The sequence below is a fragment of the Salvelinus fontinalis genome, chromosome 19 (assembly GCF_029448725.1).
Source record: "Salvelinus fontinalis isolate EN_2023a chromosome 19, ASM2944872v1, whole genome shotgun sequence".
Taxonomy (NCBI): Eukaryota; Metazoa; Chordata; class Actinopteri; order Salmoniformes; family Salmonidae; genus Salvelinus; species Salvelinus fontinalis.
The window spans coordinates 45,558,295-45,570,011 of NC_074683.1; the positions used below are offsets into that span (position 1 = coordinate 45,558,295).

Below are 11,717 nucleotides of genomic sequence, written 5' to 3' on the forward strand. Positions count from 1 at the left end.
TCGTTAGGCAATGAGTTGCACTGACATGTCGCGGATATAATTATGTACAATCGGCCATGACATCATACAATGTTTCGATCTGTCTTCTACGTTACCATTTTAACAACCACACTGACTCATGAGCTACATGTATATGTACGTCTATCTGTCTGTCATACTTTGTGTATAGAGAGTTTACGTGTGTGTGTGTGTGTGTGTGTGTGTGTGTGTGTGTGTGTGTGTGTGTGTGTGTGTGTGTGTGTGTGTGTGTGTGTGTGTGTGTGTGTGTGTGTGTGTGTGTGTGTGTGTGTGTGTGTGTGTGTGTGTGTGTGTGTGTGTGTCACACCATGTCACTGTCTGTGCGCTGACTAAGATATCCCCAGGGCTGTTACCATCTCACAGTATCAGTAGTCGCAGGCTGATGACAGAGCACTTTCACTACGGTGTGCCTTTGATTGGTCTTAATCCTAGGTCTTTGTTTTTCAATCTCAGTGGTTAAATAAGTTATTGAGTAAAACAAGGATGATCAGCATTTAGATGCTTCCTCGCTAGTCAACAACTCTGAGAAGCTACCAGTTTAAGACACAAGTTACTATAATGCTACTAAAGCCTGCAGGCCTACAAACACCCATACCTTATATCACACAGCATATGTATCTTTTCTGGAGAAAATCTTCAGTAATAGATATTTAATTAAGTCGTACGTAGGCCTGTTAGGATGACACAAGTTGTAAGTGTCTTGTCAAAATGAACAATGGACTTCTTCCGTTTCTTTTCTGGGGGTCTGGGAAATGTCTGTAGTTTCCTTTCTCGTATCCTTTCGTAATTGTCCCAGTTTAGATCACAGCTTTATGGATTCCTGCAGGCACATCCGGACTAGAGAGGCTTTTACGCAGTTTTTTCAAAATCCTCTCCACCGGTTTCAACCACATTGAAACGTGTGCCAACAAAGGTCAGTCAATACTTAGCCACAGGGGTCAGCGTGAGCACCGAGCATGAGGCCTGTTCCCGACACCGGCAGCAGGTTGACGGACATGTTTTGACAGTGCATGATGGTTATAATGTGTGTTTGTCTCTACATGTGTCCTTTAAACTCATGTCGCCTTAATCACAAGTAATTCCTGAGCCACCTGTGGCCTTAGGCGGAGAAGACAACTTTACTGTAAAATCTTATAGTTTCTATTTTCTGACAACTTTCACTTGTGGCCTCACTAGGCCTCACTATCTACTCCGTTCACCTGAGAGATTATGTGGTATCAAGATCAGTCAGGGACCAATTACCAGTAGGATTGTCATGGATAGGTGTAACCCTGTGGCTTTGACCCTCGTGTTGTCCACCCAGTACCACTTTCAATTGTTTTTAATCCATTCATTGTCACCGTCAGTTTTCCTGGCCCAATCCCCTCTTTCCCTTTTAAGATTAGAGGGGTGGCGCGGGGAGCAGCGGGTGAACTGCATGCGGTTAGCAACGCTGGACAAAGCGCGGCCAGTGTTCTGCAGGAGCAATATTGAAACATTCCACCTCACACTGTAATCCGTTTAGCAATTTATTCTAAGATGATCAAATCAAGTGTAACAATGCAGTTATTGGCATAGCTTGCCCTTGCCTCAAGCCAGTGGCTAGACATAGTATACTAGCCATATGGTGCACACTCCATATGAGGCTCTTAAGAATTATCCCTATAACTTTATCTTCTATGAGATTTTTGCCAATTATTATTTTTCCTACTTTGGTTTATAACTTTCCATCTTGATATGCATGTGCAAAGTGAGTTACATCACTCTAGCTTGTTTCTGCTTGGAGATATTGAAAGTGTTACAGCTGCCTTGTGTTACATTCATCCCTTGTCTCCCCTATTAAACTTTAAATAAAAGCCTAAATGTGTTGTAGTTTAAACTGCTTGAACATCAGCATGTTTTCAAACGGACTTCTTTGTCTTTCTTGCCAAAACATATTTAAATCTCAGCTAAAAACAATGAATCAAAAGAACAAATTGAATTTGACTAAGTGCTAACTTTCACTGTCAAAAGCCTACTAACTCAATGAATGGCAGTGTCTACTTTATTTCACATGCACTGGTTTATCATAGGGTGTCATGAAAAACATTTAAAATCACTTTTAATTTTCAAAATATGTCATTTTAACGCACATCTTAATCAATCGTTATTGTGTCGGTATTTTGAAATTGCAATAGCACGATCCCACAGAATAGCAGCTAATTTCGGCGTTAAAGGGCTATGATTCATCCTCACGATAATACCGCATCAATCATGTGAAGAGGTCTCTGAGAAGCGATTTAACACAACAGCAGACCAACCTGACGGAGTCCCTAAATAACCGGTGAGGGATGTCAGAGGGGTGCGTGGAGAGTCCCTCCGTCTAGCCGCTGTCCTCGCACCATCGCTGGAGTCTCACGAAGTGAAACAAACTGTCCCGGAAAGTTAACTCCACGACTGGGACCTATAGTAAAGCCCTTCCAAAAATCCAACCAGAAGAAAAATAATCCTTTTTATGACAACTGAGAACTCTCCAAACTAGGCCTATCCCAAAATGTTTCCTGGTGTCAGGGAGAAAAAGTAGAGTCTGCAACAAGTTTTCATGAGCATGAGCAGATAGAGTGGGAGATAGAGTGGGAGATTGAGGGAAATGTGTGTGTGTGTGTGTGTGTGTGTGTGTGTGTGTGTGTGTGTGTGTGTGTGTGTGTGTGTGTGTGTGTGTGTGTGTGTGTGTGTGTGTGTGTGTGTGTGTGTGTGTGTGTTTCGCTGTAATTAATTAGAGCGGGTAGCGCGCTGCGGAAGTTTCAGGCTTTTATAGTCAGGTGCACAAATACAGTGAAATGCCTTTCTTGCTTGCGCTTTCCTAACAATGCAGTAATCAATCTCAGTAGTACTATAAACATTTTATAAAAAGTAAAGTAGAACAAAAGTACACGAGAAATAGAAATAAGAACAAGAAAAAGTACAGTAAGTAAAGTACAGTATATACAGGGTCAGTGGCAATACCCTATTTACAATATACTGGGATACTGGAATGATAGGATTAAATATGTATAGGGATAAAGTGACTTGGCATCAGGATATAATAAACGGAGCAGCAGCAGTTTATATGATGATTGTGTGTGTGTGTGTGTGTGTGTGTGTGTGTGTGTGTGTGTGTGTGTGTGTGTGTGTGTGTGTGTGTGTGTGTGTGTGTGTGTGTGTGTGTGTGTGTGTGTGTGTGTGTGTGTGTGTAGACCCTTATTAAAAATACACATGAATATAATGTGATCGCATCTAGTGTTCCAAAAACACATGTTGTCATGTGATCACGTGATCTTATTTGAAGTTAATGTGATAACATGTAAGAACATGTAAAGCAACATGTGATAACATGAAACTACACATGTGAAATTATGTGTTTTTTCTGTAAGGGGAGTGTGAATAGAGTGATTGTGTACATGTGCATAGAGACAGTGTAAAAATTCATATAGAAGGGTCAATGCAGATATTCCGTGTAGCCATTTTATTAGCTATTTAGCAGTCTTATGGCTAGGGGATAGAAGCTGTTCAGGATTGGGGATAGAAGCTGTTCAGGATTGGGGATAGAAGCTGTTCAGGATTGGGGATAGAAGCTGTTCAGGATTGGGGATAGAAGCTGTTCAGGATTGGGGATAGAAGCTGTTCAGGATTGGGGATAGAAGCTGTTCAGGATTGGGGATAGAAGCTGTTCAGGAGCCTGTTGATGTCAGACTTGCTCCAGCACCGCTTGCCTTGCGGAAGCAGAGAAAACAGTCTATGGCTTAGGTGGCTGGAGTCTTTAACGGTTTTTCTGGCCTTCCTGTGCTTCCGGGCGCATATTGTTTTGCAGAGAGAGAACATCCCAGTGGACACAAATGGTTGAATCAATGTTGTTTTAACGTAATTTGTCAACATATTTTGATTTGAAATTTCAATCACATGATTATGTCATCATGGTAACCAAATGTCTAAATAGACAAACCTTGTATAACATATGTTGAATATGTACAATGTGCCCTTCAGTAAGGCTCTTAACCCTAGTTGCTCTGGATAAGAGTGTCTGCTAAATGACTTAAATGTAAATGTAGCATTTGCAAAGTCATCAGCTATTGTTTCAATTCAACACAGAATTAAACAAAAATAAATCATAAAATAGGCCTAGGTTTTCATGCTCTGGTTGATTTCAAATGTAATGATATTTAGTGATATTGAATTGTGTTTGGTTGTCAACACAACCAAATATCAACATTTGAAGACAAATTCCCAGTCAATACACCAATTAACAGATATAGAAATAGCCAAAGTCTCCTATTGACATTATCAAAGTGGGTGGTTATGAATGGTTCTTTAAGAAAATGGATGATTATTGCTGTGTTGCCTTTACAGTTTGCTTTCATGTGTCCAATGACAATACATTATTTTCTCTACCATCTGATTGGGAGTTCCATGGTATAACCACTGCGCCTAACGCTATTTGTTCAAACATATGAGCTCACCATTGTTGCGCTTTGGGCAGCAGGTGACATTGAACAGTCACAGGGGACTGGGTGGCGCGTGGGACAGGGTTGCACAGGAGAGAGGCTCGGGCGCGTCCTCTTACTGTGCAAATAAATAATATTGGTATACCCCATAGTACAGTGGAAAGAAACAGAAGTGTTTTCAACAATATCACTCCATTACGCGCGAGCTTGAAATATATGAAGAGGGGGATGGCGATTTTGCTTGTAGGCCTAGACCTACTGTAAAGGGATGACACATTTGCAAATGACTGTAAAAGATTTTTAAAAAAGAGAGATCAACGCTCCAGTGAAACGTATCTCTCCTCTCCAGCTCGCTCTGCAGCCGGACCCCATGTAAATATTTCAGCGCTTGTTCAATCAGCCTTGCGAGGCGTAAAGGTGTTATTATAACGTCACGGGGATTTACTGTGTGAGCCTGCACGCGAGTTCATTCCTGACAAGGGAGTGTCCCAGGTAAATGAGTGACAGCTATGTTTAGGGGGAGAGACAGAGTTGAGAGAGGGTAGATTCATATAAGGTGTACAGGTACACGTAACTGCCTAAATAATGGAAACACTTGAGTAAATGAGGGATACAAAGTATATTGAAAGCAGGTACTTCCACACAGGTGTGGTTCCTGAGTTAATTTATCACGTAACCCTATTAGCACTATTTTGGCTACCATGGCTATGCCTCCATAGAATGACAATGCCCACATCCATCGGGCACAAGTGGTCACTGAATGGTTTGATGAGCATGAAAACAATGTAAACCATACGCCATGGGCTCTCAGTCACCACATCTCCACCCATTTCAACACTTGTGGCCAGCCCATTATCAGCCTGAAAACATCATGCAGGCACATTTTTGCAAAAAAAAGGTCAAATGTCACAATAGCCGATACATTGCAGTCAATGTGAAAAAATGAGTGTCACAAAGTTTAGGTTTTCTCAATACATTGCAATTAATGGGAAAATATGAGATTCTCAGAGTTGAATTTTTTTCTCAGTAAATTGCAGTCAATTGGGAAAAAATGAGTGTCACACGGTTGACATTTTTTTCAATACATTGCAGACAATGGGAAAGATGAGTGTCACAAGGTTGATGTTTATGTCAATACATTGCATTCAATGGGAAAAGATGAGCGTCACAAATGCATTGGGTGCAATGTGAAAAGATGAGTGTCACAGGGTTGACATTTACACCGTTCCAAAGTTTGGGGTCACTTAGAAAAAATAATTGTCCATTAAAATAACATCAAATTGATTAGGAATACAGTGTAGACATTGTTAATGTTTGTGGGTTCGATTACAGGCTCAAAATGCTCAGAAACAAATAAATTTATTCTGAAACTTGTCTGTCTCTTCTTGTTCTGAGAAATAAAGGCTATTCTATGCAAGAAATTGCCAAGAAACTGAAGATCTCGTACAACGCTGTGTACTACTCCCTTCACAGAACAGCGCAAACTGGCTTCAACCAGAATAGAAAGAGGAGTGGGAGGCCCTGTTGCACAACTGAGCAAGATGAGAGTGTCTAGTTTGAGAAACAGACGCCTCACAAGTCCTCAACTGGCAGCTTCATTAAATAGTACACGCAAAACACCAGTCTCAACGTCAACAGTGAAGAGGCGACTGGAATGCTGGCCTTCTAGGCAGTTGCAAAGAAAAAACATCTCAGACTGGCCAATAAAAAGAAAAGATTAAGATGGGCAAAATAACACAAACACTGGACAGAGGAACTCTCTTTCTCTCTCAAAAGTTGGGTGAAAAAAATACTAAATGCCCTTAAATTGAGGACTTTTTGTAAATCTAATCCATTTTCCACATTGAGTCATCACATAGATTGTTTTCCCAGTGGCTGTTGTGGTCGTTATCAGGAGGTCTGGAAACTATTGCTAGCCTAGGGCTGATCCCAGCTATCTGAGGGAGCATCGGGCCTATTCAAACTGATAGTATGTGTGTGCGTGTGTGTGTGTGTGTGTGTGTGTGAACCCGGCTCTCACTGGTGGACTTACCATTAGGCAGAAGAGGAAATTGCTCTACGAGTGTCACGGGACTCGTCTGAAGGTACCAGTCCGAAAAAAGGTCTACAGGTAATTAATTCCACTGAAAAAAAACATGATACTTTTTTTCTGAGCTTTCTTATATCTCTCAGATATAGAACAGACACTTCAAAACATACTTCCATTTGATTACATTTTAGTTTTTCCATGTATGAATATGTTATTCAATACATTTTTATGGGGTAATAGAAATAAGGCCAAATTAAATGTTTTTTTATATACAGTACCAGTCAAAAGTTGACACACCTACTCCTTCCAGGGTTTTCTTTATTTTTTTGTACTATTTTCTACATTGTAGAGCTATCAAAACTATGAAATAACACATATGGAATCATGTATTAACCAAAAAAGTGTTAAACAAATCAAAATATATTTTATATTTTTGATTCTTGAAAGTAGGCACCCTTTGCCTTGATGACAGCTTTGCACACTCTTGGCATTCTCTCAACCAGCTTCATGAGGAATGCTTTTCCAACAGTCTTGAAGGAGTTCCCACATATGCTGAGCACTTGTTGGCTGCTTTTCCTTCACTCTGCAGACCAAATCATCTCAAACCATCTCAATTGGGTTGAGGTCAGGTGATTGTGGAAGCCAGGTTATCTGAAGCAGCACCATCACTCTAATTATTGGTCAAATAGCCCTTACACAGCCTGGAGGTGTGTTTTGGGTCATTGTCCTGTTGAAAAACAAATGAAAGTCCCACTAACCAGGTGGGATGGCATTTTGCTGTTGAATGCTGTGGTAGCCATGCTGCTTAATGGTGCCTTGAATTCTAAATATATCACTGACAGTGTCACCAGCAAAGCATCTCCACACCATCACACCTCCTCCATGCTTCACAGTGGGAACCACACATGTGGAGAACATCAGTTCACCTACTCTGTGTCTCACAAAGACACGGAGGTTGGAAACAAAAATCTCACATCTGGCCTCATCAGACCAAAGGCCAGAGTCTGGCAAGAAAGATTTTAGCCAGAAAGCATCAGATACATGGGCTACGTATAGTAAGATAGAGGGGAGCTGTATTGCTAGCTTGAATGCTTTCTCTGGTGATACAGTTTCAGCCACCTGCGAATTGAAGGAAAGTTGACGGGTGCACAGTGTACTTTTCGTATTCTGGAATTATTTTGGATGAACGTGGGTGCGAAGGTAACCTACTTTTTGAAGTGATTTGTTTGAAAACATAATGCCTGGTTGTTGTCATGGCACATTAGAAGGTAACACATTTTTACAGTTAAATTGCATCTTTACTATAAAAGCCTCTGCATGGGGCCAACAAATCACAAAGTCTGCCCCTGCCAGCTCTAAGAGGAGGAGGTACCGGTGACATCTGGTCAGAACATCCTGTGTTCCTATCATCCTGTGTCTCTCCACTGAAGGGACAGCAGGTGGCGCTGTTCCCTGACATCAATGACTACTTACTGCCGCCTCTGTTTTCAGGGAAATGTCTTTATACTGTACATGCTGACCTAGCCATCGGTCATATGACATGGCACTCTTAAGGGGTTTACACAGTCTACACAAACGGAGCTGACTAAGGTCCCTATGCGTCGCGCTTAAAAATTTCATCCGCCCAAAAGTACATATAACTAAGTAGAGAGCGACGTTCCTCCATGGACTCCGTTTCCGTAGACTGTTTAGATCCCTTTAATGCCTGTGGACCAATACTATCTCAGAGTTACACCGCTAATGATGGAGGGTCATATGGTTGCAGGTTATGATGCACTTAACATACAATCTGCAACATGATCTCAACAACTCACTGCATTACTGTAATGCATTGCCAAGTTATCCAACATATTTCTAAGGGTGGACAATTCCTAATTTGGACACAAAATTATGAAATGTAGACATGCGGTAGACGAATCCTAGCACAAACAGAACGTCTTGACCTCAACGCTCAGATCAACTGTCACAACGTTAGTCCCTAATGAAGCTCTAAAGCCATGGAATTGTAGTCTCGGTTTCAGTCACTGTGTGGAGATCACTTACAGATTCCCCCAAGATCAGGTTCAAAGTGGGTTGGCCATAAAAGCAGGTGGATTGCGCAAACTTGGGTTACCAGGAGCTTAAATATTTGATTGAGAAATAACAGCAGAGCATTTGGAACAGCTTGAGTTAAGGAGGAGAGGGTGGATGGGAGTGGGTAGGAGGGAGGGGAGGAGAGGGTAGATGGGAGTGGGTAGGAGGGAGGGGAGGAGAGGGTAGATGAGAGTGGGTAGGAGGGAGGGGAGGAGAGGAGAGGGTGTATGGGAGTGGGTAGGAGGGAGGGGAGGAGAGGGTAGATGGGAGTGGGTAGGAGGGAGGGGAGGAGAGGGTAGATGAGAGTGGGTAGGAGGGAGGGGAGGAGAGGGTGGATGGGAGTGGGTAGGAGGGAGGGGAGGAGAGGGTAGATGGGAGTGGGTAGGAGGGAGGGGAGGAGAGGGTAGATGAGAGTGGGTAGGAGGGAGGGGAGGAGAGGGTAGATGAGAGTGGGTAGGAGGGAGGGGAGGAGAGGGTAGATGGGAGTGGGTAGGAGGGAGGGGAGGAGAGGGTAGATGGGAGTGGGTAGGAGGGAGGGGAGGAGAGGGTAGATGAGAGTGGGTAGGAGGGAGGGGAGGAGAGGGTAGATGGGAGTGGGTAGGAGGGAGGGGAGGAGAGGGTAGATGAGAGTGGGTAGGAGGGAGGGGAGGAGAGGGTAGATGGGAGTGGGTAGGAGGGAGGGGAGGAGAGGGTAGATGGGAGTGGGTAGGAGGGAGGGGAGGAGAGGGTAGATGGGAGTGGGTAGGGGGAGGGCGGGGAGGAGAGGGATGCATATTCCTCAGGATAAGGTTGGAGATATGAAACTTTACGAAATACATCATGAAAAAAACAGCTAATTGTTATGTCTAACGGGCACCATCATTGTTCAAGACACTTTGTTCACCCTGTGATTGGGCTGTCTCTGTAACTAACAAAGGCACAATAACTTCTTACAGTGAATGTAAACCAGCAGTGAAGTTCTGTATATGAGTGGAACAAAGACCAAAAAAGTTACAAATAAAATGCATCTGGGCTAAATCTTTTGTTTTTGTGATTAGAATGCCTGAGGCCCATTTCCTGCCATAGCAGAAACCATTTCCTGTGCTGCAAATCCAGGTCTGGAATACTGAAACCCTTCCATGATTTCCCAGGGTCCTGGATTACCTATATTATATTTTTATTTGATGCTGCCACCCGAATTGTCTCTACTAAAGGGGCAATTAAGGCCTCCCTCGCCGTGTGCTGCTGACCACATGAGGAAAGCGGTTTAACAGTCACACAGATTCTGAGAGAGATCTAGTATTCACAGAATTCCCAAGGTTACCGATCTCATACAAATAGAGGAGAATGGAGCCAGAGGTGATGGCAGAAAGGTTTTGAGAAATGAGGACAGCAGGTTTGAGAGTTAATGGAATAGATGTTAGAAGAAAAGATGGGTGAGAGGAGTAGAACAAGAAGTTTGCAAGCAGAAGCAGCAAGAGAGAAAGAGTTGAGGATCATGTCGCAGAGAGAAGTAAGATGAAAGGGGTTGAGGAGAGAGAGGGGTGTGATCAAAGTTTTTGTTCTATGATTTGTTCTTCACCATGGCGATCTAACATGGTTACATAACAGTAGACAATCCTGCCCCTCCCCTCTTGTTCCCGCTGTGCCTCCATCACCACCTCCCTTCCCCCAGAGAAACCATATAGGCGGCAGTAAGTAGGCAGATTAGTAGTCCCCCCTCCCCTAATCCCAGGACAAGGTCCGATTGTCAGGGTCCGGAGTGTGTGACTCTCGTGTGTTGAACGATGCGTGTGTGTGAGTATGTGTGGAGTTCATCATGTGTGAGGTCTGGAATGTACATCAGTGAAGGCACACGCAGCCAAGTAATAGTGTTGAGGGGAGCTGATTTGAGTTAAGGGTCCAGTGAAGGTGATGAGGCTTATAGTATCAAAATCCCCCATTTCAAACAACTCTGTTCTTTTAGCAACTGATCCCCTATACTGTGCATTGTACTCTATACTAGGATCTATAGGGCAGCGCAAAAACCTAATGCCAGACATTAATGAGATGGAATTAGCCTGCATACATATACCACACACACACACACACTATAGTCTTTACCTATAGCAGGCAGTTCTGTTGGCCCCAGTATCCTTGGGTCTTTATCTTCCATTCACTGTTGACAGTCAAGAAGTTAGTTCTTAGTTATGTTTTCCGAATTCTCGAGTACAATATTTTGACTTCCTGTTCTATATTCCAAATGTCTGAATTGTGATCTGTGAGTGTGAACTCCTGAGCTGTGTTGACTGGTGACAGAGGGCTCCTCTCCTCAACTGTCTGTTTAATTCACTCTGGCTCAGTTTCATCATGGCCGCTTCAGCGTGTGTCTCGGTCTCGGGTTGCAGCGCACACACACCTGGCTTATGTAACAGAGTAGGGGGCTCAGACACCTGCTGTTGGGAGAAGGAATCATCATGGCAGTGGAAAATATCAATAAACATTCAACTCAAATACATATCATACTACTATCCAGAAGATAGTGAGAGCACAACCCTGTAAGCATATCAGCTTCTCACAGTGATGAGTTTGTGTGTGTGTCAAAGAGAAAGATGGAAGAGGGGGTACAGATAAAGGAGGGGAAAAAGGCCAGTGAGGTGTCTGATGTAAGCCACCTCAGGCCTGAATAAGGAGGGCTGGACAGAGCCTGTCTGTTGGTGAGCCAGACAGACAGGAGACAGAACTTTGAGCTCTATTAAGAGACTGTTTAAAACATGGGCAAACATGACACAAAACATCTGTCCCTCAAAGCCATCAAAGAACCAGTCAGCCTGCTCAGAGGAGAGAAAGAGAATGAAAGAGGAGAGGCTGAGAGAGAGTAGGAGATGTTTACATCACTAGGTCTTGGCAGGGTAAATAAAGGGATCTTTTGATTGAGAGGAGGCAGAATGGCATTCCCCTGGCATCTCTTAGTGCTGGGTTAAAGAAGAGGTCCCTCTGCATTTCCCTCAGTAATGCAATCATGTTCATATGCAAATGAAGCAGACCGGTCCTGAACGCAACTCATTCAAGCTACCAATGACTCAAAACAAAACAGTCAGTCACGCTCATGCACACTCACAGACGGCCTAGCAATCTAGCATAGTTCCAACTGTCAACCGTTTGGCAGTTAGTCCTGGAGAAAGATACAGTGGAAATGC

General features: G+C 43.2%; 1 protein-coding gene across 1 annotated transcript in view; it reads right to left on the reverse strand.

Annotated features, from left to right (window-relative positions):
- The window catches only part of LOC129816820 (probable G-protein coupled receptor 156), a 28,253-nt gene extending 25,517 nt beyond the window's left edge, over positions 1-2,736 (reverse strand). The window contains exon 1 of the mRNA XM_055871732.1: positions 2,298-2,736. The gene's annotated coding sequence lies outside the window, so the exon portion shown is untranslated. The remainder of the gene's footprint in view (positions 1-2,297) is intronic.
- Positions 2,737-11,717: the final 8,981 nt, after the last annotated feature.